This window comes from Anabrus simplex, chromosome 10, assembly GCF_040414725.1.
Source record: "Anabrus simplex isolate iqAnaSimp1 chromosome 10, ASM4041472v1, whole genome shotgun sequence".
Classification (NCBI taxonomy): domain Eukaryota; kingdom Metazoa; phylum Arthropoda; class Insecta; order Orthoptera; family Tettigoniidae; genus Anabrus; species Anabrus simplex.
This window is the reverse complement of record NC_090274.1, coordinates 54,304,131-54,330,799: the sequence shown is the minus strand read 5'-3', so window position 1 is coordinate 54,330,799 and position 26,669 is coordinate 54,304,131. Positions and strand designations below refer to the sequence as shown.

At 41.5% G+C, this 26,669-nt stretch overlaps 1 protein-coding gene across 1 annotated transcript in view; it reads left to right on the top strand.

Moving 5' to 3' along the window:
* rdgB (retinal degeneration B) overlaps positions 1-26,669 on the top strand; it is a 689,086-nt gene that overhangs the window by 232,004 nt on the left and 430,413 nt on the right. Inside the window, exon 3 of the mRNA XM_067154865.2 lies at positions 25,670-25,739. The gene's annotated coding sequence lies outside the window, so the exon portion shown is untranslated. The remainder of the gene's footprint in view (positions 1-25,669; positions 25,740-26,669) is intronic.

Here is a 26,669-nt window from a genome sequence, read left to right as displayed (position 1 = left end):
GGGCCTTACAAGAAAAATATGTGATTAATTATAAATGGCCCAAAAAACAAGGTGAAAGGAGGCGAGACTTGCACTCCTACATGAACGCTTGTAAAATACCTAAGTGGCGCTAGGCCAATTACACAGGGGCTAATCCCAAGCTAGGGAGGTGACTCGTATAGGGAAAACTTTAACACTTTAACGAAGAGTAGAAACTCAGTTATGAAAACGTAGTCACCTCAACTTCAAAATGAAAGGGAGCTCGAGAGGGTAAAGCACTCTCTATCCCCAATTTACAGTTAAAGAAATTTGTAGTTTTTACATAGACTGAAATGGGATTTACATTTTTAAAAGGTTGGTTACATATTAAAGGTTTCGAACCTTCCCCGCGAGTTAAACCGCTGAGCTAGCAAGAAAAGATGTTAAATGGCCATTACCTTGTTGAAGATCTGTTGCCCGAAGAAAGAGGCGCTTCCCGCCCCCTGCTACATATCCACACGCTAAGCTAGATGTTATTGAAGTGGCGCGGAGACAAGAAAATCAGCAGTTTTTATACCCTCGCGGAAAATTCGAGACCTTTCATGAATGATTAAGACTCGCCCACAAACGTTTATTGGTTAACAGCTAAAGTTACACACAAATCGATGAAGAAACACCTAATTGGTGGGAAATTAATTACAGAAATTTAGGATTTGGTTAAATTCAAAACAGGCGGAAAGAAAGTTTAATATTGCCAACCCGCAAATGAAAGAACAAAATTTAGTACAGACAAAAATTACGAATACCAAATTTCTCCAAGAAAGTTCATTCCTTCGCACCAGAGTGCATTATCGTAGTTTCTAGTAGAGACACCTGTTAGAGAAAGTCCACACGTCGTGATCAACAAAAGCAAATCAAAAACACCCAGTGACATCTTCTGATAAACAGGAGAGTTGATTCAGTTGTTACAGTTCAGGGTTTCTCCTGTAGAGGAGTTTCAATTGGCGCAAGATTAGAACTTGCGTCGTAGAGGTGTACCGCCCGGTACTATTATTATTATTATTATTATTACTATTATTATTATTATTATTCTGAAGACATGAATGTGTGTGGCATTTCCTCCTCAAAGGTTTCATTAAAATCTTCTGTAAGAAAACTTCTCCATCCATAGTGGTTGGTTGTCAGGATTGGTAAAAATAGGTGTCCAACACTCCGCCAGGTCTACTGTCACATACGATAGCAGGATTGCTCTTGAGCTGACATCGACGGAGGGGTTATAAATAGTCATGTCAACAGTGGCTATGTGAAGTGGCGGGCAGCTACCGGAATTCTCTGTGATAAGAAAGTCCCTCTTCACCTGAAGGACAAAATCTGCGAAATGGTTGTCCGTCCAGCCATTCTATATGGTTCGGAAGGCTGCTCCTCAAAGATGAACAGACACTTCATGTAGCTGAGATGAAGATGCTTCGCTGGGCCCGTGGAGTAACCAGGCTACACAACATTCTGAATGACACGACTCGCCAGTCTCTGAAAGTACACCAAACTCTGAGAAACTGAAGGAAAGTTGACGGGAAATGGTTCGGTCACCTTCAGCGAAGGCCAGGAAGCTCTGGGCATATCTAAATTAAGATGGAAAACCTGCATCAGGAAGGACCTGAATAGTACCAATGCTGATTAAATTAGATGTTACTGGAGGGAAGTTACCAGAAAAGCAGACTCTACCAGAGCGCGATAAGGCAAATTTTCACAACGCGAATGAACTTATTTAGCAGATGAATTTGCTTTCTCTCTTCCGAAATCTCTTCATTGTCTTGCTGTGTTTCTCCTGTTCTTCTGTGCTTATCTTGGGTTAGTCAGCAAAGTGATGTTTATTCAGTTCACCAACATTCTAAAGCTAGGCCTGTCCCATATAATTTCTCCTGTTGTGCAGATTTCTTGAAGGTTTTTTTTTTTCAATTTTGATTATACAACGATTGCCTCCGTGACTCAGGCGGCAGCGCGCCGGCCTCTCACCGCTGGATACCGTGGTACAAATCCCGGTCACTCCATGTGAAATGTTTGCTGGACAAAGCGGAGGTGGGGCAGGTTTTTCTCCGGCTACTCCGGTTTTCTCTGTCATTTCATTCCAGCAACACTCTCCATTAACATTTCATTTCATCTGTCATTCATTAATCATTGCCCCAGAGGAGTGCAACAGGCTTCGGGAGCCGGCACATTTTTTATCCTCGCCGCTAGATGGGGGCTTCATTCATTTCCATCCCTGACCCGTCGAATGACTGGAAACAGGCTGTGGATTTTCATTATTCAACTATTCTTGAATTAGTGAGGAGACGTATTTAAATATATTTTTTGTCATTCATTGTTCATTCTGTGAATATGACCATAAAATTTCAGTTCTTTTTAGATTTCTCGACAAATTTTTGCTTGGCTACTATGGTAGTAAAGGCTCTACGATCTTCTATGATGTCGTCCGTGACATTCATTTCTTCGGGGTCCGTCTTAGTTTCTTCCAGGCAGATTATTTTGCCCTTCTTTAAGTTGAGTACTTTAAATAATCTTTTGATGAGTCTGTCGACGCCCATTCTATAGATATGGCCATAAAATTTGAGGTGTCTCTTGCGTACGGCATCAGTGAACCTGCCAGTTAATGGGTAGAGGTCCGCTGTTTTACTTTTAATCCACATTGCATTTTCTTTCGTGGGACTGCAGATTCTCCAGAGAATTTTCCTTTCTTGCTATTTAATTTGCATAATTTTCCAAGGGAATGCTGTTATTATTATTATTATTATTATTATTATTATTATTATTATTATTATTATTATTATTAGCCAGCCCCGTGGTCCATACGTAGCGTGCCTGTCCCTTATTCAAAGACCCTGTGTTCGGTTTCCAGCCATGTCAAGGATTTTAATTCTGGAATGTGGAGTAGAACGGGCTCACTTTATTCGAATTTTTCTCAAGCTCATAGTTACAGGAAGAGAGCGCATATTGAGGAGATGACGCTACTGAGCTAGTGTACGTAGACAACACTGGTAGCAGAACGTGGTTCACCGGATACAAGCTCTTAGTTACAGGAAGAAAGCTCACATTGAGGTGGTGACGCTACTGGCCTATTGTACATAGGCAACACTGGTAGCAGAGCGTGGTTCACTTGATACGGGATTTTCTCAAGCTCTTAGTTACAGGAAGAAAGCTCACATTGAGGTGGTGACGCTACTGGCCTATTGTACATAGGCAACACTGGTAGCAGAACGTGGTTCACTTGATACGGGATTTTCTCAAGCTCTTAGTTACCGGAAGAAAGCTCACATTGAGGTGGTGACGCTACTGGCCTATTGTACATAGGCAACACTGGTAGCAGAACGTGGTTCACTTGATACGGGATTTTCTCAAGCTCTTAGTTACAGGAAGAAAGCGCACATTGAGGTGATGACGCTACTGGCCTAGTGTACATTGACGAACAGTGGTTTCCGTAGTTACAATGGTATCGAGAAATTGATCACTCTAATTCCAGACAGTCCTCAAACGCAAAAATCATATCCATGTTAAAAACATGATATTTTTAAAATCAAATCATTTCCAGACAAAACGTGCGACGACATTGTTTAATGTCTCACTGTAAAGAGGAAGGCCCGATATATCTAGCAACAAGAGTCTGGCCTCGGTATGACATCATCGGGTGATGCAATAGCGCCGGTATCTTGAGATACTAAAATCGCCGTGACGCGTGATCAATAGGCAGTGCATCTCGGGACTCTGGTGAGGTAGCACGTTGTGTGAAGTGGCCTATGATTCATCTCGGCAAGTTCTGCAAGTATACGACGAGAAATGAATTCAAATAGAGAACATTTCAGAAAACAAGTTGTGCGAATAAAATCTTGTAAAATCCAAGACATTGAAGAAGGAAGTAAAGATCTAGAGGTGTTAAATAATAAATTCTGAAAAAAATAATGGGGCTAGAAGAATGTACAGCTGAGAGTGGAGTTATAATTTTGTGTAAAGATATAAGTAGACGTAAATATCACGTAGTTGTATTAATACATAAACTCCTATACAGCTAACCGCCTCAGTACATTTCCTCTAAATTTCACTTTCTCTCTCCTCCTTTCATAACTGTAACACTCGCGCTGGCCCTGCCCTTTGCAAATCCCCTTCACCATTCATCTACGTATAACAATCATGTTACTGTGACCGGTTCCACACTTTGGAATTCTTTACCAGCCAGTGTCAGGGACAGTGATTCATTAACTGAATTCAAGAGATCTTGTCGAGATTACCTGTTGAAAGCTACCAACTGACGTGTGCACTGTTCAGCTGAGTGTGTGAATGGCGACAGGCTGATTGTTTCTCTTGTATATGTACTGTAGATCTAGTTGATAATTGTTTAATATGTGCATTTGTTTAGTATGTTTGCGCAGTATGAATTTATATTACTTTAATTAGAAGAATAGAATAAATAGAAGAAATAATCTCCTGCAAGGGGAGGGATTTGAATAAGGACCTGCCTGCTGATAGGCTCGCCCCACAGCAAGCACGCTACGGTGGCATTGGTTGAAACCCACGGTGTGTTAATGCTTGATGCTCAATTCTCTGTATGGCTCAAAGAGGATATAATAGACCAGAGATGAAAGTCAATTATGAATTTCGGTTCCATGACAGATGGCTTCTGTAGTTTCAGTCCGCAATCAGAGATTGCGCCGGAATGCGCATTGTGAGCAATACCTTACTATTATTATCAACAGATAGCGCAGAGAGGAGACTTCCGCCGTAGTGACGCACATCCGATTATGCTCACCACACTCACGCCTATCCCTCCCCACCCCTCCTATTCATCCCTCCTATCAACCTCCCGCTCCCTTTTCCCTTCTATGAAGATTATAATGCATTTCTACTATTTCCAGTCCCAATACATTATAATTCATTTATTTTTATTTTCAAGTACTTGCTATGTCCTAAATAATGATCTGATATCCCCTAGTTCGTACGGTATACTGCACTGACTTAGCAAATGTCATGGGATAGTCACCTAATAGCGTGTGGGGCCTCCTGTGGCCCTGCGAACTGCAGTGAGACGCCGTGGAAGTGAGTCGACAAGTCCCTCATTGTCTTCTGGACGCAGCTGACACCAAATCGTTTGCAGAGCGGCCGCCAATGCTGGTCTGTTCGTGGGTGCAGGATCTATGGCACGGAGCCTGCGTTCCAGGACATCCCAGATATGCTCGATAGGATTCATGTCGGGGCTCCTGGGTAGCCATGGCAGTCGTTGGACCTCCGCTGCATGTTCCTGGAACTATTCTCAGGCGACGTGGGAGCGATGTGGCGGCGCGTTATCATCTTGAAACACCGCAGAACCGTCTGGGCGCTGGAAGGCCAAAAATGGGTGCATATGGTCTCCGAGCAGCTCAACATACCGCGTACCATTCAAAGTCTCTTCCAGAACAACTAGGGGGCCCAGTCCATACCAGGAAAATGCACCCCAGACATAAGAGACACCAGCGCCCTGGACCACACCTTCGAGGCAGACGGGATCCATCCCTTCATGTGGTGTGCGGATACACGGTGCCTCCCATCGGCATGGTGCAGTTGAAATCGTGATTCGTCCGACCATATCACGTTAGGCCAATGTTCCAGTGTCCATCCCTGGTGACTGGCGACAAATGCGCGTCATTGTGCCCGATGACGTTGGGTTAACAGTGGCACCCGTGTGCGGCGCCGGCTCCCATACCCCATAGAACCCATGTTCCTACCGATTGTCCACTGGGAGACGTCTCTAGCACGGCCTGTGTTGAACTGAGCCGTGATTTGTTGCACGGTTGCCCGTCTGTCACTATTGACAATCCGTCTCAGATGTCGTCGGTTACGGTCATCGAGGGTGGCTGGACGGCCGGTCGTTCGTCTGTTGTGGACGGTGACACCCTCATTCAACCATTCACGATACACCCTGGACACAGTTGATCGTGTGAAGCCGAATTCCCGCACCTCTTCCGAAATCGCACTTCCCATCCGTCGGGCACCGACCAGCATACCCCGTTCGAACGGTGTCAGCTCACGACGACGTTCAGTGTTACACCTGTCAATGCACAGTCTCCTATACAACTGCCGCTGGCACAGGGGGCGTGTGGTGCGCAGACAACATACCTCCGCATCAGTGCTTCGCTATCCCATGACATTTGCTAAGTCAGTGTATGTTACTGAGAGCATAACCTCACACCACAAGGTACCTTTACCTTGAAATGAATGATTGACACATTAACACAAAGCAGATATATTATGACAAATAAGAAATCCCTTCTAAAGCAAGACACCAGAGCACAGCACACGCAAGATACGGGTATCATATCAGTATCCAAGTATCACATGAAAATAAGAGAATTAAGTGCACTAAGACAGGAAATATATAGAAATACGTTAATAGAACCATTCAGCTTCTAGCCCCTGAGGTGTACTCAAATAGCAAATACAAGATTTCAGGAGGACTGGCAAAGATATGTTTCTAATAAATAAGGACAAAGAACAAAGATTTACAGCACACGCACTTGGGAACTGGGAATTAAAACAACACAAATAATGCAGCATCATGGGAACTATCGCTTAAAATCGATATTTGTTCGAACAACGTTAACCGATTGGGTAAAGTCGGATTCAGTGCAAAGGCGCAATATTATCTGCATAATACTTGACGTTATACGACTAATTCTTTGTCAGAAGGGCCCACTGATTGAGGTTAGACTTGAAATACTTCGAAACAGACGGCCTGTAAATATTAAAATCGCTCTTTTCATGCCTACTTGCCTGCCATCTACAGAACCTTCCTACAACTATCTACTCGTTGTGAATTACCTCCAGCGCCGTCTAAAAATTAAGACTAAAACTACCTCAGGCTAGCTACAGATTTGAACCATAAGCGTGCATATTTAGCAATACCGCCTCGTAAAGCCCATTTGAATTCGCCCTCGAAGCGATCTGATTGCCTAACTTCAGCAGCTCATAAAAAGACAACGGCACGAGATATCGACGTGGTTTTTTTTTTTCAAATTATCTGTCAGTATGACCAACGCCCTGACGCTAATATATTCCGATCACATTATTTCTGACCACCCTGTGTATGTGAGAGAATTACCATAATGCAACTCTGCTAAAGTATGTTAATGTATCTCAGAATAGTGTTGAAACTGTGGTTAGGTGTAAGCGAGGGCACGCGCCCCAAGTTCGCCACTTGAAAGAAGTAAAATTAATTAATTAAATAAATAAATAAATAAATAATGTAGTTCTTACAAACAAAATAGTTGAGCATTGTTGATATGTTGATTCCCCAACGCAAATGCATAAGAATTGACTAAATAATAACGGAGAAACACAAAAATACTTAGAAACAACAATTTATTTATTTATTTATTTATTTATTTATTTGGGAAATCAAAACAGCCAGATGCCGAATTACAGAATTCCGCAGTGAAAAAATATATTTACAATGGAGTAGCACAATGGGCGAAGGAGTAACGAAGAAAAATCTTCTAATGAGAAAAGTAGGGGGGGGGGGATTTAAAAGTTTGAAGATAACTGTAGTGAAACAACAATTAACGATGAAACATAAAGGCAAATGAAAATTAAAGATTTTTCGGGATTGAAAACCATCTTCTATATACTGTGTTAGGTTTACTACTTGTGCAGTACAGTTCATGCCTGGCCTAAAAGCAGCTTGCTCTGGGATTAATAAAGGCTCCACAGAATGTGTAAGACGGTTAAGAAGCATTCTTTCAGTGATCTTGTAGAGGTGACACAAAATGGAGATCGGCCGGAAGTTCTTAGGGTCATTAGGGTCCTTGCCGGGTTTAAGGATAACAACTACTCTGGCCTTCCTCCTGATTTTTGGAATGTGACAGCGCTCCAAGCAGTTATTGGTGACTTGAAAATAAAAGGAAGAGAATTTCTTATAGCTAGGCACAGTAAGACAAATATGACACATAAGTAACGGCATAGTACAGTAAAAAATAATACATGTTACATTATGTACAATAGAGGGAACAGCAATGAGAGGAGAAAAAATGAATAAGTAGGAAAGGAGCTAGGTTAAGTTACGGAAGAATCGATTAATGGAGGTATATGGAAAAATATCCACAGTTCTAGCCCTTGAGGCAAGCAACTCAGTGTTGAAAACATCCCAGGGATAAAATACAATAAAGTATGAGAATACATTCTTTATTTATTCCTAAATATTACAATCCTCTTCTTAATCACCGTTATCCTGTCTATTAGATTAGCAGTTTGCCTTTTTCTACCACTATGAGCGCTAATGTGAGTCAATGCAGAGTTCCACCTTAAGTCCGTATAAGCACATTTGGTGGGAAAACGTTTTTCAAAAAATCATAAAACGCCTGTAGGTATTGAACCAAGTACCACATTACAGAAAGAATTATGTTAATAAGTTAATTTGACTAGGATGTGAATCAAAAAGGAAACGAATGAAGAAACAAGCTATTTTAGGCTGTTTTCGGGAACTGCGTTTAGGCCTGAAGAGATTTTCAAAATTTTTGATTTTTCAGTTTGATAGACTCAAAATTTGAAATCTTGCCGGCCCCTTTAGTTCAACTTTCGGCACAATTGAGGAAATTGCTTAATTTTACGTTTTTCGTAGAAATATTTTTAAAATTAAAACGTTCAAGTTTCTGTCAGAAGATAAAGAGTTGCGGATGGTTGGAATGCGGAAAAATACATTTCTTTGAACAAGAGAATTGCTGAATATGACAAAATAATTGGGAGAAATGGCAAAAAAGATGAAAAAACGAGTTTATAAATGCGCATTTCTGTAATCAGAGGGCCGTGATCAGGATTTATGTACAAGTTAACAATATGCGTGATGGTGCACCAGTTATAAGATGGCATGTCATCAAAATCCTGGCCCTGGTGTTCGCAGTTTTAAGTACTTGTCATAATATCCTTAACCTAGAGGTAGAGTCATTTGAGGAGTAAGATAGCTTCTTATTTCCTGAAGAATATCTGACCACTTCCTTGGCAGGAATTATCTTTGAGGGAGTCTGTCCGAGTTATTAAAGTACTGTAGGTCATGTACAGTATAGGAAGAAAGTTTTATTTCATGTATGGCTGGACTGACAAGGGGAGGTCACGATGTCCGCATCACCGATTTTATTCAAACTTAGTAGGTTGGTAGTACTACATCACAAAAACACACTGGGAAAGTAGTAGCGCGCAACTCTCAAAATGTTTCGAAAAAAAACCTATTTTTAAAATGTAAAAAGTTACAGGAAGTTTAGTATGCCAGGTACCATCAAGCGAGAGACTATGGCGTGGTGGTCGAGTGGTTCAGGTTCTACATTTCAGTTATGAATATGTTTTCTCTTCTGACATTTCATGAACTGTATCAACGAAATTTCGTTGTGATACATGTGCTGCGGGTCAGCGGTATTTCGAGACTTAGCGACGATATATTCAGTTGTTATCCTGTGTGACAGTGTATTCATTTTTTAAATATCGGTTTGTATTTGTATTGAGTAGAATGATATGGATTAGTGGCTGGCCGGTACAGGGAAAACAGTGACTCGTTTGTGCGGTTGCTCGGGACAGGCGAATTATGAAAAATCTTGTCCTCAGGAGAACGACGCTTATATGGCTCTAAGTGTCATAAAAATGAATAAAATGTGACTTACGTTTGTTTGGCTGTCAGATACAGATTTAATCAAAAGAAAGAGGCTGTGGAAAGCCATCGTTTGCTGGTAGAAACCTATGTTTAACATGCTCCATCGATTAGAACATGTGCGACAAGGTTTCGACAATGGAAACGTGGAGATTTTAATGTGAAAGACAGTGCGCGCTCTGGTAGTCCACAAAAACTCAAACTCAACATCAGTTGGCACAAGCATTAAATGTGTCACAAGAAACAATCATCAGGAGTTTACGAGCAATGGTGGAGATCACTAAACTCGGTAAATGGGCCCCACAAGATCTGAATGAAAAGCATATGGAAAGTCGCAAAAGTCACTTATGAAATGGTGCTTGAACACCACGAAAGAAAAATTATTTCTGTACCGAATTGTGACGGGTGACGAAAAATGGATTTATTTTGAAAATCAGTCGCTAACAATATATTCCGACTGCTCCTAGGGATTTTAAAGAGACCGACGGTGGGTTAGCGTGCGGACGTCAAGTATCCTGTGAATTATACACGCCTCGTCTTGTATTCCGTCTGTGTGCTAGCAACTGGACTGGGATTTCCCCCGCCCTTACTCAGACATAAAGCATTCGATCCGCAACCCTTGTGCCTGGAAGCCCCTTCACCAGATCCATACTGATTTCTTCATTCGTCGGCAGTGCTTACCCCGACCCCATCTGCATGACGAAAGAGTTGTGGAGACTACAAAACCCCAACACGACTTGTTAATTAATTATAATCTTACTCCTCTTTTGTTGACTTGTTCCAACAGATACTGTTGTACAGTATAGGGTGCTGTTTCTCAACGGGAACCTTTTGGGTTAGTCGAAACAATATTCCTAAAAATGTAGTGCAATTAAGACAGGAGCCGTTAACTCACGAGGTGAGTACAGTAGACTTTCGATTATTTGAACTAATGTGCACCAAGACTAGATCGAATGAGCACAAACTCGGATAAAACGGATGGTTACTGGAAAACAATGTTTTGATTAGAATTTAGGCAAACTCTTTACACATTAGACTAAATAAAATGAGTGAATCTTGTTAATATGAACTTTTTTTTTGCTAGGGGCTTTACGTCGCTCCGACACAGATAGGTCTTATGGCGACGATGGGATGGGAAAGGCCTAGGAGTTGGAAGGAAGCGGCCGTGGCCTTAAGTAAGGTACAGCCCCAGCATTTGCCTGGTGTGTAAATGGGAAACCACGGAAAACCATCTTCAGGGCTGCCGATAGTGGGACTCGAACCTACTGTCTCCCGGATGCAAGCTCACAGCCGTGCGCCTCTACGCGCACGGCCAACTCGCCCGGTAATATGAACTCTAGGCGTGTGAAAATGTTATACACTGACTGACAGATAGAGCAAATGCAACACCAAGAAGGAGTGGTCAGAACTTTATGCCAATTGCAGGGTAGACTGACGTCACTGAGGTATGCTCATGATGTGAAATGCGCCGCTGTGCTGCGCACGTAGCGAACGATAAATGGGACACGGCGTTGGCGAATGGCCCACTTCGTACCGTGATTTCTCAGCCGACAGTCATTGTAGAACGTGTTGTCGTGTGCCTCAGGACACGTGTATAGCTAAGAATGCCAGGCCGCCGTCAACGGAGGCATTTCCAGCAGACAGACGACTTTACGAGGGGTATGGTGATCGGGCTGAGAAGGGCAGGTTGGTCGCTTCGTCAAATCGCAGCCGATACCCATAGGGATGTGTCCACGGTGCAGCGCCTGTGGCGAAGATGGTTGGCGCAGGGACATGTGGCACGTGCGAGGGATCCAGGCGCAGCCCGAGTGACGTCAGCATGCGAGGATCGGCGCATCCGCCGCCAAGCGGTGGCAGCCCCGCACGCCACGTCAACCGCCATTCTTTTTTGCTAGTTGCTTTACGTCGCACCGACTCAGATAGGTCTTATGGCGACGATGGGACAGGAAATGGCTGGGAGTGGGAAGGAATCGGCCGTGGCCTTAATTAAGGTACAGCCCCAGCATTTGCCTGGTGTGAAAATGGGAAACCACGGAAAACCATTTTCAGGGCTGCCGATAGTGGGGTTCGAACCTACTATCTCCCGAATACTGGACACTGGCCGCAATTAAGCGACTGCAGCTATCGAGCTCGGTCCCGCCATTCTTCAGCATGTGCAAGACACCCTGGCTGTCCCAATATCGACCAGAACAATTTCCCGTCGATTGGTTGAAGGAGGCCTGCACTCCCGGCGTCCGCTCAGAAGACTACCATTGACTCCACAGCATAGACGTGCACGCCTGGCATGGTGCCGGGCTAGAGCGACTTGGATGAGGGAATGGCGGAACGTCGTGTTCTCCGATGAGTCACGCTTCTGTTCTGTCTGTGATAGTCACCGCAGACGAGTGTGGCGTCGGCGTGGAGAAAGGTCAAATCCGGCAGTAACTGTGGAGCGCCCTACCGCTAGACAACGCGGCATCATGGTTTGGGGCGCTATTGCGTATGATTCCACGTCACCTCTAGTGCGTATTCAAGGCACGTTAAATGCCCACCGCTACGTGCAGCATGTGCTGCGGCCGGTGGCACTCCCGTACCTTCAGGGGCTGCCCAATGCTCTGTTTCAGCAGGATAATGCCCGCCCACACACTGCTCGCATCTCCCAACAGGCTCTACGAGGTGTACAGATGCTTCCGTGGCCAGCGTACTCTCCGGATCTCTCACCAATCGAACACGTGTGGGATCTCATTGGACGCCGTTTGCAAACTCTGCCCCAGCCTCGTACGGACGACCAACTGTGGCAAATGGTTGACAGAGAATGGAGAACCATCCCTCAGGACACCATTCGCACTCTTATTGACTCTGTACCTCGACGTGTTTCTTCGTGCATCGCCGCTCGCGGTGGTCCTACATCCTACTGAGTCGATGCCGTGCGCATTGTGTAACCTGCATATCGGTTTGAAATAAACATCAATTATTCTTCCGTACCGACTCTGTTTTTTCCCCAACTTTCATCCCTTTCGAACCACTCCTCCTTGGTGTTGCATTGTCACTGTCAGTCAGTGTATGTACCTATATGCAGAGTCCAGTGCGGATATACAAACTATTATCCGCATCCGCGAATGTTATCCGCGGATATTGTAAATATTTAATTGCAGTATATTACACCCAAGGTATTGAAATGGATAGATCTGTTAACATAATACAACTTAGTAGGTCTGATACCTAGCACCAGAACCCCTACAGTCATAAGTTTGAGGGATTTTCTCTTGCGACAGCTACCGACGTATTGACCTTTATTTCTTCCTTCCATTAATTGCGGGCAGGAGCCAGTTAGGCTTAGGTTTTTGTTCTCAAGGCTCTTTATATATCACCATTCTCCCATATGGTGCCACTGTCAAAGGTCGCCTAATCACCAAGAAAAACAAGAGCATACCTGAGTAAAAATCAGTAAATGTTATTATTTACAAATTACCAGCAAAATTATCCGCACTGCCATACAATTTGAATCCGCCAAGACTCAAACTTCGCGGATATCCGCATCCGTGTTGGGCTCTACCTATATGTTTAAAGGCCGAGCATGAGATACTGTACTGAAATAAATAAAATTTCCTATAAATAAAAGTCTTTTTATTGTTCTGTTTCTTTTCCATTCACCAGCAATCACTTCTCCAACACTGAACGCATTTAATAATGTTAATCTATATATTTTTTAAAAATTATGAAAACTAAAGTCAGTCAGTCCGGCCATTATATCCGGTCGATTTCCTACATTTCCTACTATAAATCACTTAACTTCCGCCTTCCTCAATTTATTTGATTTTTTCAATTTTTTTGTCTCTTCGAAGAAATCATATCTTTGGTTCTAATTGAGGTACGGAGTTCGTTGTGGCTTAAGAACACTCAGTGGGTCAAGCTCTTTCATTTCAGCTCTTAACTTTTCAAATTGGTTAATTCTGAGGAAAGTTATGAGTGCACATTCAATTTGACGTCTCATTTCTTCAGCATCTTTTCTCATTGAAGCAATCATATCTTTCGTTCTAATTGAGGTACGCAGTTCATTTTGGTCTAAAAACACTCAGTGTTGTTCCAAGGAACGTTTAATTCAATTTCTTTGTGTGGTGTGTTTTCACGTGTTTTGTTGACATAATATTACATTCTGTTATCACATCAGATCATGTGCTTTATTTCATTAACTCGAAACTTTGCAAATACATCCGTGAGGATAGTAACGAACAGCACCATACTTTGTACATTGCGGGCGGAGCCAGCGGGAAACTGCTAGTAATGTTTAATAACATTAAACTCATCTTCTAGTGAAACCACTACATTGTTTTTCTTTTTCCGTCCATTTGATTGACTGCCAACATCATGTTTGCTGACGATCTTAAGTTGTACAAGGGAGTATCACATGTTAGTTACTGCATTTCTCTAAGCAGGGACATCGAGAATATCTACACGTGGAGCGTCAAGAATAAAATCACATTTAATATCAGCAAATACTTCGTGATGACTTATTCTACGGTGAATGATCCTTTTCAGTGTGAACGGACAGAATCTAAAACGAGTCGAGCCCGTAAATGACTAGGAGTTACAAGGTGTAGTAACTTATCATTCAGTGCAAATATTGAAATAATAGTAAGTACAGCACTCAAACAGATAGGTTTTATCATACGAAACGGGAAGGACATAAATAACATTAAGACTCTGTGTTCTCTACAACTGATGCGTGAGGTCAAAATCAGAATATACATCCGTTATATGGATCCAAAATTACAAATCATATATAAATAAAATTGAAAAGGTTCCAAAGACATTCGTATGGTTTATTTATTACAAGAAGCATAACCAGTCGGCATATAGGTTGAGAATATCATGTAGTCACTTATTAGAAGAATTTAGCTACAATTCGTTAAGCGCTCGCCTAGAATTATACCAACAACAGTTTCTACACAAAATTATAAATGGCGTTATAGATAGTGGTGATCTACTAGCCAGAAAACATTTTAACGTAAGGAAATCTAACTTGCGTAACCGGACGTACTTTTACAATCCCTCCTCCAACAGGTTAATTCATAAAAACTCGCCGTTACTAAGGATGTGTAGTACGTTTAATGACTTATTCTGAAACCACGAGATAGATCTCTCAATATCCCTAACAGACTTCAAAAAATGTCTAGTGATTTTCTTTAGTGAATATCCTTAAACAATCTTAACAACTAGCATCTCATAAAAAGAAAATAGAATTCATTACACTACCTCTTTGTCAATAATCCAAATGGAATTTAATTGTCTATAAACTTCGAGATATTATTTTTACACTGCTAATCATGCACCTGACCTATTAGCATATGTGTGTGCCTGCACATCAAGTTTTAGTTCTTCCTACATATGTAATCAGGAGCCAGTAATTGCAGTACTTTCTAATCCTGATCTGTATATAACCTATTCTTGTTTTTGTCATTTTTTCTTCTAAATTTATTTATTATAAATTTTCAAAATCTGTTGTTAATTTTTCGTGATCTTTTTGTGTTTTGGAATATATATCATTGTACTATATTTTGTAATGTCTGTTGTAATTGGAGTGCAACTCTGTTACAGACATGTGACATAAATAAATAAATAAATAAATAAATAAATAAATAAATAAATACAATAATGATCATAGCATTGAAAAATCAAGCCGCGATACAGCAGTTGGATAGCTGTTGTGACAAATGATTGGAGCCGCGAAGCTTGAAAGTAAAGAGGAAACAGCATGTATATTATAAAGGATATTCATCTCAATATTTCATAGTTGATTGATGTGTACCCCAGGGCTTAAATCTCGGACCTTTACTGTTTCTATTATTTTTTTTGCTTTAAATCGCACCGACACAGATAGGTCTTATGGCGACGATGGGACAGGGAAGGGCTAGGAGTGGGAAGGAGGCGGCCGTGGCCTTAATTAAGGTACAGCCCCAGCATTTGCCTGGTGTGAAAATGGGAAACCACGGAAAACCATTTTCAGGGCTACCGACAGTGGGGTTCGAACCTACTATCTCCCGAATACTGGATACTGGCCGCACTTAAGCGACTGCAGCTATCGAGCTCGGTCTAGTTTATGTTAACGACGTTGATGTCTTGTTGCGCGTTCGGTCTGATACTGATTAAGAGAGTGGTTAGACTTGAACCGTGAATCAATTGAATTGTTTTGTACTAATTGAATCATGATCGTTATATCATTATTTTGGATAGGTTTCGGATAACACAGAACCTAGGGTTATTCTAGACTCGGATAATCGAGACTCGACTCTATTTATGTTCGAACGTTCCGAATATATTGCGGGCCAGGTTAAGTCTTCTTCTGCAATAATTATTGGAGTGGTCTTTAGTGATCTGATTTTCTGATTACTCAACGTTGACTGAAATTCAACTTAGTGACCTATCAATGTAATGTCTGATTATTCACCGAATGTTGATTCCGGAGGAATAAAAAAAAAAAACGAAGCAGATCGGTCAGTAGAATGGCCGGACGGACTGGACAAACATGTTATTAGTAAACCTTTTAAATTTATGGGGCCCCCTGGCCGAGGCGGTGAAGGCGTGCTCGGTTCGCCCGGAAGGACGTGGGTTCGAATACCCGCCAGGAAGTCGTAAAATTTAAGAAATGAGACTTCCACTTCCGGAGGTGCACATGGCCCTGAGGTTCACTCAGCCTACACCAAAAATGAGTACCAGGTTAATTCCTGGGGGCAAAGGCGGCCGGGCTTAGAGCTAACCACTCCACCCCATCAAGTACCGAGGTTAAGGGTAGTGGAAACCATTACCTTCCACCCCTCCAAGGGACTTCATGGCCTGTACGGAGATGACTTTGCTACTTTGACCTTTTAATTTTATAGATTGTTAGAAACATGTCAATTTAACGTTAAGTGGGTAGGAGGACGGGTGCACCCTGGCTGTCGTACGCAGTATTGCCAGATCTCCCGAAATTTTACATCTCCCGATATTTTTGCAACACACTAGAAAACCTAAAAAAAAAGAAAAAGAAAAATCTCTCAAAATTTCATCTAATCCAAAGTTAAGGAAAATGAATAATAATTATTAATGGAACATAATGGGCCGATTGCAGAAACGATTACTAGTTTTAAGCCTTAGGCAACCGTCTACATAAACAACGTCTAAATCAAGCACGATCTTCCAATGCATAAACAGTGTTCAGCCGGTTTCTTACTAGACATCGTTTCAATATTGGTTTGAAAATGGAGATAGAAGTATCTTTCACGCAACTCTTTGCTTGTTGCAACCAATGAAATTCGTCGGTGCGCGCGCCGAACGCCAGTCAGCTGTTTGTCTTCCTACGTATTACTCTTGACTTGCCCACAGATAAGAGTATCGCTTTTGGTGGAAATTAAATATCAGAATATTATCGACACTAAAGCGGCACGCTACCGTACGCGAAAGTGTAGCTTTGATTATAGCGTTGTTACAGTGAGTGTAATCTACTCATAAATACGGTAGCTTCGACGAAGGGAAGATGAAACAATAGTAATGTGTAACCGAGTGTGTTGTACGGGCCATATAGATGTAGCTTTCATTCTGAAGATCGTAGATTCGAAACGCATCATCCGCAGCCCTGAAGATTGTTTTCCGTAGTTTCCCTATTTTTACACCGGACAAATACTGTTCTTATTATGGCCACGGCTCTTCTTCCCCAGTCCTCCTCTTTAAACAATAATCATCACCATCACTTGCCTTTTCCTATCTGATAGTTGCCGAAAACTTATACTATTATATACATAAAAAACCCATACAACCTACTTTTTACTTTTCACTATTATGTGCGTTTACTTGGCAGTAAATATAAGTGAATCCCTCCCGGTTGATGTATGTGAAAGCCCTCTTACGATCGGGACACGTCATTCTGATATGTATGTAGTCGAAGTGACCTATAATTCCATGGAAATTAACCCCCGTATATAATAAAATATATCGGTTGCCAAGAATTGTATTCAGTTGACAGTTACCGGACTGTCCCTTTGTCAGTCTCAAGAAACAAATCTCTTGAAAAGCGAAACCTTATTTTAAGATCTATCTCCCCGTACATGTCAAATGAATTGCTGCGATTTAGCAGCGGGCGACCCACAGCAAGGCCGACGGACTAACCTTTCTTCCCGGAATTGTACATGATAGTACAAATTACATATTTCAGGGTACATAACTTCTGATTGTGATTCACTCCTCTCATTTGAGGTTAAACAGTGCTCTCGGCAGTGTTTAAACATGACCGGTTGAACATCGGTTTTAGACAGGGTCTAAGTGATAAATAACGTCTCTGCAATGCTGCTGCCATACTTAGGCATTGTTTAACCGTAGACATCGTCTAAACACCGTTTCTGCAATCGACCCAATATCTTTATGCCTAAAAACTCTTTCCTCGTCTCACTGGGTGACGTTTGATCAATAACATCACTTGTTAGGTACTACCCAGCATTTTTTAAGGCTCGAATGACGTAATCACTCCCCTCTTAGGGAACTCTACACTTGCGCTTGACTGCATCATTCGAAGGGAAATCCCTGACCCGCATATAGAATATAAAATCTGCATCCTGTTACAACTTCAAAATTGGTATACAATTTGTAGTCATTCATCAGACATACATCTACAGGAAAAGTGGAGAGGAAGAAGAAGAAGAAGAAATAGAAGAAGCATACAATGGCCAGAGAGTACGGGTGAGTGAAATTGTATATTATTCTCATAATGACTTCACATGACTATTGCATTATTTAATTTAGTAATTACCGGGCGAGTTGGTCGTGCGCGTAGAGGCGCGCGGCTGTGAGCTTGCATCCGGGAGATAGTAGGTTCGAATCCCACTATCGGCAGCCCTGAAAATGGTTTTCCGTGGTTTCCCATTTTCACACCAGGCAAATGCTGGGGCTGTACCTTAATTAAGGCCACGGCCGCTTCCTTCCAACTCCTAGACCTTTCCTATCCCATCGTCGCCATAAGACCTATCTGTGTCGGTGCGACGTAAAGCCCCTAGCAAAAAAAAAATATATTTAGTAATTTCAGTACTCGAGAAACTACCGAAATTTTCATGAAAACTCTCGAAATTTAAACGTTACAATCTACGGATTCTTTATTTGTAAACGTGGCAACACTGGACGTACGAGGCGACTACAAGGGAAATTTGCAAGGGCCCCAAGCTTGGAAGAAAAGAGTGTAGATAACTCAGTTGTCTGTGTTCTGTGGTCAGTAGGGACCACCCATCGGCTCGCCTGTTTGGTGGTCACTGTATAAATGTGAAAGACCACTCGCTCACCACGATATCTCAGGAAACACCAAACCGCAACAGCCACAAGAATGATAAGTCTACTTATTCGTTTTGAAATTCCGTCTAACGTAAACAACTCACTCGTAACGTAAAAGAACACGTTCCGTGACTGCTGCCTAAATAACACAGGTTTGGCACTAAGGGAGTGCAACACTTACTAATATCTGAATATAACAGCATTCCTGACAACATAGCAATCCTCTCTAAAACTGTGCCATTTCGTAATAAGCTTAAGAAATACCTGTTAGGCACTACAAATGTGTAACAGTTATTTCTCTGATATTTCCATTTCCAAATCTTAAAAGTCAAAAAGTTGTTCCTCCTGTATTGTTACTCTGATAATAATCCACTTAATATAATCCTATCCATTAGGTAAATTGTGATACTTAAAGTATATGTAAAACCACTATAATTACTCTTTCACGTTTAGACCTTATGCGTTAATCCGCCATTGTTGTGATTATCTATGTATTGTTCCTCTTGACAGAGCTCTTGCTCTCTGGAACCCTATTTATCAATAAAATAAAAAATTTAAAAAAAACATTTTTTTTCTTTTGTCTGTTGCGTGAGACTTTTCAACTGTGTATTTTGGCATTGTCAATTACAAATACGAAATCAGTTTTCCTTTGCATTCTCTGGGTTTTTGTAATTTGTTTTTAGAATGGAATACTCCCCTGAAACTGGAGAGGAAGTAATCGTTATTTATTTATTTATTTATTTATTTATTTATTTATTTGTTTGTTTGTTTGTTTGTTTGTTTGTTTGTTTGTTTATTTGTTTATTTATTTGTTTATTTATTTGTTTATTTATTTGTTTTGTCGTAGACATTAACAGAGTCATATAGTCTAGGACAAACATGCATCTTACCATCCCTAAGTTGTCCTTAATTAATTGTTTCATCAGTATTTGTAGAGTTATCGTACACTTGCAACATACATTTTCTCCATGGCTAAATGGTTAGCGTGCTGGTTTTTGGTCACAAGGGTCCCGGGTTCGATTCTAGGCAGTGTCGGAAATTTCAACCATCATTGGTTAATTTCGCTGCCTTGGAACTGGGTGTGTGTCGTCTCCATCATCATTTCATCCTCATCACGACGCGGAGGTTGCCCACGGGAGTCAAATTGAAAGAACTGCACCTGGCGAGCCGAGGATATCCTCGGACACTCCCGGCACTAAAAGCCATACGCCATTTCATTTCAACATACATTTTGAATGAATTGATTGACTGAAAGAATGACCGAGTGCGTGTATTTCGTGACTGAATTGTGCTCGTCAATGAATGAATAAACACTCTTCTCACCCAGTCACGGATAGTACTAACTAGAGAGAGAGAGAGAGAGAGAGAGAGAGAGAGAGAGAGAGAGAGAAAATTCATGAATGAATGAATGAATTTTCTCATTCAATTCACATGCAGTTTAATAGTTAACTTAAAGAAAAAGCATAACGACACTACAGTACAACAATTTAGCTATTGCTACATTTAATATTGCTATTTGCATTACGTCGAACCGACACAGATAGGTCTTATGGCGACGATGGGATAGGAAAGGACTAGGGTTGGGAAGGAAGCGGCTGTGGCCTTAATTAAGGTACAGATCCAGCATTTTTCTGGTGTGAAAATAGGAAACCACGGAAAACAATATTCAGAGCTGCCGACAGTGGGGTTCGAACAAACTCTCGCCCGGTGCAATCCGTTCCTTATTCAATAATTTAACAATTGTGCAGAATTCTTTCTCTCTTTATAGTTTTTCTACATATTCTCTTCCTAAATGTTTTACTCTAATTGCCTCCTTCGCCCTACAAAATCTCAATAGATGCGCCTCTTCCAATATTTCCCCACAACATATACAACGATTCTCTTCATGTTTCTCTGTCTGAGCCTTATTCTTATATAGTCCCATTAGCCACCACACCACACCATACCTCTTGCTTCTCAGTTTGGAAGCCTTTCTTTCTTAAATTTTTTAAAGTAGTTTTACAGAATTCGAATAAGGTCCTTTTAGTCGTAATAATCATTTTCTTCTCAATATCTTTCACTCTAATCGTTACTTTCTGCATGCTCTAGTTTTCATGCTATATGGGTTTGATTTACTGTTTCAGATTTTGGTTTTTAAGCTGAATGTTCTAATTTTCCCGCCTCGTCGCCATGATTGTTAAGGCATTGAAGTCTAAACGCCACGAACCTACTACGCTGGCGTAGCAGGGTGTAAGGTGATACTCCCTCGTGGCGCGTCCCAGGTGGCGGACAGGGGGGTCCTCGCCGGCTTGCCGGCGGACTTGAGGGAAATAAAATACCTCTCGCAGACCAAACACACAACCCCCTGTGGGTGGGGGACGCAGTCGAAGAACACACCCACGGTATCCTCTGCCTGTCGTAAGAGGCGACTAAAAGGGGCGACCAAGGAATGATTGGATTAGAACCATGAAACTACTTGTGATTAGTGCCACCACGCAGGGAACACTATGGGTCGCTATTACTTGCGCGTAGTACCGGTATGTTAGGTACCAAATAGGTTTGTGATTAGTAGCACTATATGAGCGACATCAGGGTTGTGGCTTGCCTATGATTAGTACCCACTATATAAGGAACACCACGGGATAGTAGGAGTCCCTGTGGTTAGTACACTTATGTGATGAAAACCATAGGTTTGCGTTGGCTGTAAATGGCGCCGCTAAGTGTGAAACATCATAGGTCTGTATTACATGTGCGAATTTTATTACCTGTGAGTAGTACCATAATGTATGGAATACCGCGAGTATGCGATACTTTTGATTAGTACCACACCATGTCACATACCATAGTTCTACTTTCCAAGCGATAAGTACCATTATGAGAGGCCGATGGCCTATATTTTGGACCCCTTTAGCTTGCAAGGATCATCGATTCAGTATTGAGCTATAGAAGCAGTACCTTGGTCAGTATTAGTATTGTTTTCCGTCAGTTTCTGAGACTGAGGCATTGCGGGTCGTCTCCACTGATTGTTTTAATTTCATATCCATCCGTTCATTTTTCGTCCTCACGCTTTGAATTCTGGTCAGTGGAGGATTTTGAATTTTTATTTTGTCATTGAATTTCGTCTCACTTCGTACCATCAGGGGCCGATGACCTAGATGTTAGGCCCCTTAAAACAACAGGCATCATCATCATCATCATCATTATCATCGAAGTCTAAACGGTCTGACACCGTGATTAGTCGGTTTGAGTCCCGTTGGTTGAAAAAATTGTTACCATCAGAATGTTGGCCGGCAAGATAGGAGAGGTAGTGATATACAATCTCTGATCACCAGATTGCGTGCCAAAAGTCCGGATTTAATTCCAAACCTCTCCGAAGTGTTCATATGGCGCTGTTGATCGTGATTCATCCGTCGCACGGGGACGTTAAGACTTGAGCAGACCCCTTGGTACTATTCGACAGGAGTAGGCTAGGTGCCGGCACCGGGATTCACCCTCTCCCTTCCTACTATCATATATCACGTCATTCATTTCATTTCTTTAACTCTTCTGATATGGTTGACGCCAGGAAGGGCGTCCGGTCATTAAAAAATCCCGCCACGACAAACGGGACAAAGGTTGGACAAAACAAACAGAAGCTGAATGTTCTAATTTTCATACAGTATGATTTGCGCTGTTGTTGCAGATTTTTGCTTTACACTGAAGTTAAGGGATAACATCTTCTACTACTACTAATACTTTTTTTTGCTAGTTGTTTTACGTCGCACCGACACAGATAGGTCTTACGGCGACGATGGGACAGGAAAGGGCTAGGATTGGGAAGGAAGCGGCCGTGGCCTTAATTAAGGTACAGCCCCAGCATTTGCCTGTTGTGAAAATGGGAAACCACGGAAAACCATTTTCAGGGCTGCCGACAGTGGGGTTCGAACCTACTATCTCCCGAATACTGGATACTGGCCGCACTTAAGCGACTGCAGCTATCGAGCTCGGTGGTACTACTACTACTACTACTACTACTACTACTACTACTCAAAATGACATGACAATGGCACCAAATCAATGACTCAAGTATTCTGACCATAGCTGGATCGTTTGTGTGTATCGTAAAATGGTAAAGTTCGTCCTTGGACAACACATAGGTTTCACAAAATACCCTTGTTACCTCTACATGTGGGATAGCCGTGCTCGGGAGAAACACTGCACTCAGAAGGAGTGACCCAAACGTGAAATTCTCGAAGTAAGGATGCCAAATGTTGTGAATGAACGTTTTGTCAGTCCAGACAGAATCATCTCCCCCCGCTTCGCATCAAACTTGGCGTGATGAGGGAATTCGTAAAACCTCCAATATTGAAAATAAATGTTTTCAACGCATTGTTTCTGCCTTCCCTCGTTTGTCATACGAGAAACTAAAAGCAAGTGCATTTGATGTTTCTCACATTCCATCCCTTATTCGTGACAAGGAATTTGTCAGGAAGACGGATCAAAAGAAGATAGCAGCATCGATGTCCTTTGTAGCATCTTGCGTTTTTGGCCTTGCTGAGGACAGTCTCGTTCGATGCTCCACCAGAAGTCTGCAATCTTTTGCCTGTCCCATTGCCGTTGATAACGCACTTGCATTGTCTTCAGGTCTTGGTAATAAGAACGCAGAAAACTATGTACGTCTTGTTCAAAGGATGCTAAAGGCATTTTGCGATCTTGGATGCAACATGAGTAATAACATGCACTTCCTGAATAGCGATCTTGATCAATTTTCTGATTACCTTCGGGATAGTGGTGAGCTGATGGAACTCTTCCATCAAGACCTGAAGGCAATGCAAGTGCTTTATCAAGGGCAATGGGACAGGCAAATGATGGCAGACTTCTGGTGGAGCATCAAAGGAGACTGTTCTCAGCAAGGCAAAAATGCAAGAGCTACAAGCGCAAATTCTGGCCTGATTGAGTTTTGCATGCCGTCTTTGCCACATTACTGCATTAATGAATGAATTAATTAATATCTTCCATCTGTATGTACATATCAATGCTGTAGGTAAGAAAATGATGTTTGAATTTAATAGTGCTTTATGCCGTATTTATGTTCAAAATATGTTATTTTATTCCTTTGCATTTCAGAACTGCACGTAATTGTACGCCATTGCATGTTTTTGTGCTTAAATGACTCATATTCTCACCGCGAAGGTGATTAAGATAATATCCCACATTTATAAGTTGAGATAAATGCTAAAATATTCTATAATTTTACATTAACGTGAAAAATTGTTAAAAACGAATTGAAAAATAACTGCAGCATACATTGAAAATCTAACTTCAGATATGAAATCAGCGCACCCAAATTAGTTAACAAGTGTCTTTATATTAGTGCAAGAAGAATGCTGTTTCCCTCTGTAACAAGTGCTGCTTGATCGTGTTTTTATCTCATGGCGTCGGTTTTTCTGCGTCAGGGCAGACAAATCGCATTTCGAGTTGGCAACTCTGCTTGACCTTTCATTCTGTTGGTTGAAACGAGAGGTTTCTACATGTCTGTTGATGTCATTATTTAAATATGCCTGTTGAATATGTTGTCTTCTGACGGCGTAGCAGTTTGTCACTGTGTGCTGGCCTTCGGGAGAGATAGTAGTTGTCTTTTAAGAACCAAGACACATTTTTTGTCTTATATTTTCATTTTTGAAAAACCAGTGCTGAGAGCGGAAAATTCCGCGTATATTTCGTTAAATATTTTACTTTTTTTTTTGCACGCCCAAGCCGTTCGATAAGCCGATTCTTCTTCTTTTTCTTTTTTCTTATTTTTTTATTTTTTCCGACGATGGACCACATTAATTCGAATTCAGCTTCATCTGTTTCTGGGCTTTAATCCTTCACCCTTTCACTCTGCAACCCCCTCCTTTTTTCTGTCCATGGCGCTTAGGTACGGGATCTATCTTTTTTAAACCTCACCGGGCCTTGATTCTCGACTTCTTAGCATCCCTGTTGCTGATTCCGTTCATTGTATTCCCATTATTTTCAGGTCCTTCTTCACCTTCTGATACCAACGCACCGTGGCTTTCCTGATCTCAAGAAAATCTTATTATCTGGTTGATCAGTCTTCTCGGGCTAATTCTGTAGATCTGTCGGAAGAACATGGTTCTCCTCTTCCGGGCAATATCTGAGATCTTTCCATCTTAATATATAATTAGGGCCGATGACCTCGATGTTAGGCCCCTTTAAATAGCAAGCATCATCATCATCATCAATATATAATTATTGGTTACTTTTCTTTCTATATGGTCCATCCTCTGTTCTTTGGGGTCCCAGTATCTTCTTCAGAATCTTTCCCTCCGCTAGTTCCAACTTCTTGACCAATGCTGTTTTTATCAGGATCAAACTTGCAGCTGCATTTAAAGCCTCCGGGCGGATGACTATCTGGTATGTCTGAGTTTTGCATTGTTCAAGATATTCTTATTTTTGTAAGTGTTTATAGTTAGTTTATATCCCAAGTTCATCTTCTTTATTCTCGATAACAGTGCCTCTTTTTCTGGCAGGTTATTGTCCATCCACTCCCCCAAATATTTGAATCTCTCCTCTTTTTGAATCCTTTTTCTCTCAACTGTCACCCATCTGGATGTTGTTTTGATGTTGGTCTTGTATCGTGTCTTCTCGAAGGAGATCCGTAGGCCTGCCTTACTTGCTTCTTCCTGGAGTTGGGCTGATTACTAATACAACATTTATATAGTAGATTTTAAAAAGAAATACACTCCCTTCCCCGAGGCCCACAGTCTTGGCTGTCTTAGCGAGTAGCCTACAATGTTCTCTAACTTGTTTTTTCCTCCTTTCTTTCAGAGTGACTCGGCGTTATGTCATGTGATGTAGAAGAAGTGTGAACGGCTGATTGCCTGGTTTGAAACCTGAGGTGAGTACACTTGATTTGTGCTTACTTAACTAGTTAGCTGTAGTTGTTACTCTTGCAGGACCTTGAACAGCACACAGCCGCCTTTTTATCTACGTATCGAGGATACCATACAACCTGCCGTTAAAGATCGTGCTGAAATCTTATTTTCCAACTGCTGTTTCTTTTGAATTTTAAACTTCCGCTAGAAGCGCTGTCTGATGCCTCCCTCTTCCTATCGTGACGGACTGTGTAGCTGTATTTTCGAGTAATATTTGGACAATTCTAACAATCACAAGTCAGTTACTGTAGAATTAAATTGTTGGTTACTGATTTTTACCGCAAGAAATAAATTTCATATTAAATCCGTATTGTCGGGCTCAAGAAGAAATAAGGTCTGATTGATTGAGTGACTCCACCTTTACTATACAATATTATCTTTTTATTTCATTTTAAGAAAAGGGACATGTTTCGTCTCTTCTATTGTGAGACATCTTCAGCCTATGCTATTATGGTAAAAACACATGATAATCTTAATACTAAAAAACAATGACATATATTAAAAAGTTGAAGAGTCAAGGTGACTCAGTCTGTCACATTTAAACACGGATTTTTAAAAACCAGTTCGTGTAAGTCTTAAAACCAATTATTGTACGTTGAAAGTCCCATCTACGTCGCCATAAGACCTATCTGGTGTCGGTGCGACGTAAGGCAAATAGCAAAAAAATAATAATAATAATAAAAAAAATCCCATTGAGTTTTGATGTACAAAATGAATTGAAAAGATGGTCACATCATGCTAAAATCAGAGTTCAAACTTGAAAAACATCGATGTGATCTCATGTTGGAAGCCTTGTGTACGTGGATATCTGATCAAACAGGGCTTATTTATAGGTGGAATAACGCATTGTATTGTAAAAGTGGAGTCATTCAATCAATTAGACCGTATTTCTT